General features: G+C 41.9%; 1 pseudogene; it reads right to left on the bottom strand.

Annotated features, from left to right (window-relative positions):
• The window catches only part of LOC120572636, a 75,412-nt pseudogene continuing 68,935 nt past the window's right edge, over nucleotides 1-6,477 (bottom strand).

Below are 6,477 nucleotides of genomic sequence, written 5' to 3'. Positions count from 1 at the left end.
AACAATCACCACTCTGGTTTGGTTTATTTCAACCAAACCAGTGGTGAAATAAACCCTTAATTCACCCATTTACATGAAAAGTCCACAAAGTAGGAACATATGATGTTAAACTACAAAACAACAATAACCTGAGAGCATAAAATTTAAAATGACCAACTTCCAGTATGTTGGTAACGATGAGAAGAATGTTTGGACCAATTTCCACAAATATTTAAACAACTATGTCCAAATGAAGGCCTTCCATGCATTAGGATGCGCTTATTAAACTCGCATGGACCAAATGTCACAATGTCAAAGGTTATGGTTTTGCGCCAACTTTTGGGAGTTTTGGAGTATATAAGGACATCAAAAAAGGTTTTCAAAGATTAAAACAAATAAGGGGACCATAAAGAGCAGCCATGCCACACGTCTAGGCCCAAATGAGAAAGCAGCCCGGAGAAATGACTATTTTGAACATTGCTGCAACATTTTGAGACTTTCTGTGCATCCTAAAGTCCTTAAACATGTATTCCTAAAATGAAAATTAGACAGATTTCCTGTCAGACAAAGAAAAGTAAAAACAAAATGTAATATGTTTCTAAAACAAAAAGTTTTTACCAAACAAACATACCTACGTTTTCCGACCGAAACATCTTTAAACCTCTTAAAGTTCAGGCAGAGCAGCCGATGTCATCATTCATCAGAGCAAACACTAAATGGTCGCCTTTTGGCCTTCACCTTCACACTGTGGGAACATTGTGGTTAAACAGCTTCAACATTAGCATTAAAAAATCACAAAAAAACATCAAATGAACGTCGCAAAAAAGTGTAAAGTTGAGTGTTCTGAGGAAAGGCAGAAAACCGTCCAGCTGATCCAGGATAACATCCATGGTGTTCAGAAGATCAAGTTACTGCTGGTCAGCCTTCAATGTGGAGAGAAGATCAGAATATAACAACACAGCTATCAGGGCATGAGGAGGAGGCAGGAGGAAACAGCTTGGCTTGGAAACATGTTCACTACGAGGCAGTGTGAATGAGCTGGTGGTGTCTTTTAAGGCTACTACGCTGAGAAAAAGTTTTCCCACATTGTCCACACCTGTACGGCTTCTCTCCAGTGTGAATGCGCTGGTGGTTTTTAAGACTATGACTGAGAAAAAGTTCTCCCACATTGTTCACACCTGTACGGTTTATCACCAGTGTGAATGCGCAGATGTCTTTTAAGGTGACGCTGATGTATGAAAGCTGCCGCACATTGATCACAGCTGTAAGGCTTATCTCCAGTGTGAGTGCGTTGGTGTCTTTTAAGGTCACCACTCTCAGAAAAGGTTCTTCCACATTGATCACACCTGTACAGTTTATCACCAGTGTGAATGCGCTGATGTCTTTTAAGGTGACGCTGATGTATGAAAGCTGCCCTACATTGATCACAGCTGTAAGGCTTATCTCCAGTGTGAGTGCGTTGGTGTCTTTTAAGGTTACCACTCTCAGAAAAGGTTCTTCCACATTGATCACACCTGTACAGTTTATCACCAGTGTGAATGCGCTGATGTCTTTTAAGGTGACGCTGATGTATGAAAGCTGCCCTACATTGATCACACCTGTAAGGCTTATCTCCAGTGTGAGTGCGTTGGTGTCTTTTAAGGTTACCACTCTCAGAAAAAGTTCTCCCACATTTATCACACCTGTACGGTTTATCTCCAGTGTGAACACGTCGGTGGATTACAAGGTGACTACTCTGAGAAAAAGTTTTTCCACATTGATCACAGCTGTAAGGTTTTTCTCCAGTGTGAGTGCGTTGGTGTCTTTTAAGGTTACCACTCTTAGAAAAAGTTTTTCCACATTGATCACAGCTGTACGGCTTCTCTCCAGTGTGAATGCGTTGATGTCTTTTTAGGTTACCCTGAGTTTTGAAATCTGCCCTACATTGATCACAGCTGTACAGCTTCTCTCCATTGTGAATGCGTTGATGGCCCTCTCCTCCTGGCCGTTTCTATAGCAACAGACAAACAGAGAGAGAGCGTTAGTGAACAACCTTTAAACCCTGGATTGGCTCTCACTCACAATTGTAACTCTTCATAAAATAATTTTTGACAAAATGATGGAAAATATGTGCCGTTTGCAGACATGTTATTATGGAAGCAAATGTACTCTTCTTAACTTTTATAAGTTCCAAAATATTCAAAATTTTTCAGGCAAATTGTAATGAAACAACTGTAATGCTGTAATGAAACAGTAAGAGAAAGCTTGGCAGATGATCGCGGACCGCCTGAATGCGTAAGCAGCCTACAAATATACATTTACTGACTTCAGTGTTTCCCACAGCAGGGATTAAAGTGAAAAAGAAATCTTGACTGAACTTTTTTTCAGGCCAAGTCATAAGCTCTTCACATCTACCTTTATACAGATAGCACCCCTTTTGCGATCGCGCCCTATTGGTTTTTAATGTACAACAAGATGCAAACAGCAAAGGAAAGGGAGTATTGCGAGTGTTCTCTTTTCCTGATGAACAAAACAATATTTCAGTACCATCCCATATGACATATTGCCATATAATGAAAAATAATTGTGGATTTTAGGCCTGAGAAAAGAAGGATTTACCAGGTAATGACATTTTATTATAATACTCAACAATCATATTTCGTTCACAATAACTTTGTAAGGCGTGTTTGTAATCTAATAACATCAAATAATAAAGTATTTGTTGCATGAATCACTCTTATGCTATGAAACTTAAAAAACAAAAATAAATGGGATGATAAAAATAAAATGTGTGCATTATGGAGGTGTCACAATTAGTTCCACTTTGGCTAGATAAGACAATATAATGTAATATAATACGCCAATGTGAATGCCAGTTCCTTCAGTGATTGTTTCATCCCGTCCTGCTTATGTGTCTAAAGGCTGCTTAATAGCAGCGGGAATAAAGAGTTGGGCTCTGGGTTTTTTTTCTCACCCCGGTGATACCGTCAAATGTTTGTTAGCATGTTGGCTGCATTTCAAACATAGCCTACCAAAGGCGGAGCACTGCCAACACGTCATCGTCTTATTCTCAACCCTCTCTCTGTTGCTAGCTGATCAGGAACCAGCAGGCGGGTCTTCCAGCTCCCCCGTTTCATTAGCGCTAGACTGACTCGCACGCCGATCCGCTTGTTGTGCTAACCTCAGCCGCATTGCTCTCAGCCTCGTCCGCCAACTGGTCCACATCTCTGGCCAGACATTCAGACACTTGCCCATTCTAACTGACGAGCTAACGTTAGCTTGTTAGTTGCACGGTGCGAGACGTTTTGTTTTCTTTCTTGACAACTGATTGATTTACGCCCGAGATTGGATGTTTAGCGTCAGAGCTTTCTCACCATGTCCACGGGTTTAAGATAAAAGACCACGTTACGCCGTTGTCATTGTTATAGCCTAGCTACATCCATGTGTCGCGCACCCCACATCCGCGCCGTGGTCCGCGCACACTCCACGGTCAAGAGCGTAAAGAAAAACACTGACGTAAATAGTACCTGTGCTGTCGTATTACATCCCAGTCACACGCTTATATACTGTCTATGGTCACATGGAGTAAATTGTAAAGTCACACACAAAGCATTTATTTAGGACGTTAGGGTAGTTATTTCATCCTTCGAAAGGACAAGACATAATTTAAGACCTTTGTAACTTTGTGAACGTTATTCAAAACTTAAAATTTTTTATCTCATCGGATCTAACCTGACTCCACCAGATGGATCGCTTCGCATTTGCTCGGCATATCCATCTGGGAACTTTCCGTTGGAGAACTTTTGGGAAAGGGCGAAAATACTGGTTAGCTGATTGGATAAACCATCTGTCTATCACCTATATTGGTGATAGACGGGCCAAATCAACCAATCAGATCAACGAAGCGTATGAAAATAAAACCACACGCCCCTGCTGCTGCAGGCAAAGCATAGCTCCTTAGCTCAGCAAGCAAGCAACATGTCGGTAAAGGAGATTTGCCGTTTGTGTAACGAGAATTTAGGAATAAAAGGCCCCATTTAAGGTTCCCGGTCCATATTCCAAAAGAAGGATTGTTATTGGGATGATTATCACAGAAGCCTGTCTGAATACACTCACCAAGATAGGTGAATTTAAACAATGTCTGAGTTGAAAACGCATCTTGTTGACACGTAAGGGCCCTGTTCATGTGGCACAGACATATTAATTGCATTTTGTGTCTGTTAAGAGGCACAAAGGCACTCTAAAACTTGCCCCGAGCACTGCCGTGTTAGCTCAGGGGACGCTTGTAGTACGTAGCTGCAGCTTCTCCGTGTTACCTGCACTGATTCGGGTCGGTGTTTTTTTCTATCGAAAGTACTCGCGTAGCTATAGCGATCAAGATTAATTTTTATATAAATCCTAAAAGACATTTGTGAAACCCTCTGTGTGCATCCAATAATATTGAGATTAGATTTCTGGGACTCTTCAGTCTGGAGTAACCTCTTTCCTTCACTCACCTCCTCCTTCTTCTTCCTCTTGCTCCCTCGCTCCTCTGAGTCTCCCGAGGCCTCACTGACAACTTTCCTCTTGCCCTGCTTCTTCTTCTCCTCCTTCTCCTTGTGTTTCTGCATGTACTCGACGATATGGTCGGGACCGTCCAGGTTGTCTTGTGGCTCCCATGTGTTATCCTCACTGGAAAGGTGAGTGCAGACAGAAGAAAATCTCCTCAGACTTTGTTTTTAGGAAATACATTCTTACTCTAATTGCTAATTCGTATTATTCCTTTTTTTCTATTGCCATTTTGTAAGGTTATTTGCAGGTCTGCATCTTAGTGTCAAAATACCAAACCTTCAACTTTGAGGGCATTATACGATGCCGACATTTATGCTGTAGATTAGCAGTTTTCAATAAGTGAGGCACGCCTCCCTTCCGGGGCACCAAAGAGCCACAGGGGAGGCGCGACACGCAAGAAAAAAAATAACTCTGTATGCAGCTCTTTTGATATCAGTAATTGTGCGTGCGTGAATTAACTTTAAAATGCATAATTTCCTTGTTCCAAGTCAACTGAAGTCAGCATTAAGGGAGGAGACAGGACCCAGCAAAAAACGTAGGAAATATGATCCTGTGTACTTAAAGTTAGGTTTCACCTGGTCGGGGTCCGAGGCTGCACCTCTGCTGCAGTGTGTGGTCTGCAAGGAGGTGCTAGCAAATGACAGCACCTCCACCTACTTGTGTGAGTGTGTGTTTTCTGCACTGACCCTGATTAAAACCAAATACAGATCAAGTCTGCAGGTGGAGGACCACTTGTGTTTATTTCTCTCTGCAGTGCAGCCCCACATTGAACATTGAATCATTGCTTGCTAGCTTACCTACTCTAAGGGGAGGCTCATATTCACCCAATCTGAAAACCCCTGGTGTAGATTATTTGCAATTTGTATCTCAGGACCAAGAACACCAATAATTAATATTATAGACTCATACTTACTGTGAGAACCCCTTCCATTTCAGCAGAAACTCTACTCTTCCCTTCACCACTCTGTGGTCCAAAATCTTCTCCACCTCATACTCCTCCTCTTCCTCCTCTGCTGCTGCTGATGGAGGACCTGCAGGCTGCTCCTCCTCCTCCTCGGCCTTCTTTCCTGCTACGGTGGCCAGCTTGACGTCTGCTGAGGGCTCCTTTGGTAGACCCAAGGGGGAAACATGTAGAGATAATGATACAAGGGTTAGAAGAACTAATGGGAGGGGGGAGTGAATTATAGTTGACCATGTTTTACTATATCAAAATGTTCTGTTTGAATGGAGAAAATGCAAGGGCTGATGAGGTGACCAATCCATAGGACTTCAGAGTGTCAAGTATCTCCTGCATTAAAACTGAAATAACTACTAAAATGTAGTGTTGTCTTTAGGGGAATAATTGTAAAGATTTACAAAGAATATGTTTAACGTTACACCATTTTATATCTCACTGGGATGTTTTAGGAGCGATTGTGGCAGGATTGCTGCAGACGAAGTAATGTTACACAGGGTGATACACTGGTAAGAGCTAATGACGTTTAGCCATGTATGCAGCTCATTTAAATAGCTCACTTTACCGTATTGTGTCAACAGTTAACTTCATCTTATATTACATGTGGCTAGGGTTGGGTACCGTTCACATTTTTACCGATGCTGGTACCGATACCTGAAATTTGGTTCCAGTACCCAACGGTACCTTTTTCGGTACTTTCCCTTTGTAAATACCAAAAAAATATATATGTGTGTGTGTGTGTGTGTATGTGTGTCTCAAAGCTGAGCCCTGCTCTCTGTCAACATGCAGATGGCGTTTCTTCTATCGGGTTGAAAATGTTCCACCTAAACAAGTTCCTTCCTGAGACTATTCAGCAGAGCCAAAGTCGTTGCGTCCAGAGCTAAGCGCCGCCCAAGACTATTGTGATTGGTTTAAAGAATAGCAAACAAGCCAGAGAGTTTTTTTCTCCAGTAAAAGAATGAAGGGAAACATCCCAGTTAAAGGTGTTTAAATGCTTCACTGTTTTTAACTTG

Source organism: Perca fluviatilis, chromosome 14, assembly GCF_010015445.1.
Source record: "Perca fluviatilis chromosome 14, GENO_Pfluv_1.0, whole genome shotgun sequence".
Classification (NCBI taxonomy): Eukaryota; Metazoa; Chordata; class Actinopteri; order Perciformes; family Percidae; genus Perca; species Perca fluviatilis.
Note: the sequence above shows the minus strand (reverse complement) of the source record. Positions and strands in the feature narration are given on the sequence as shown.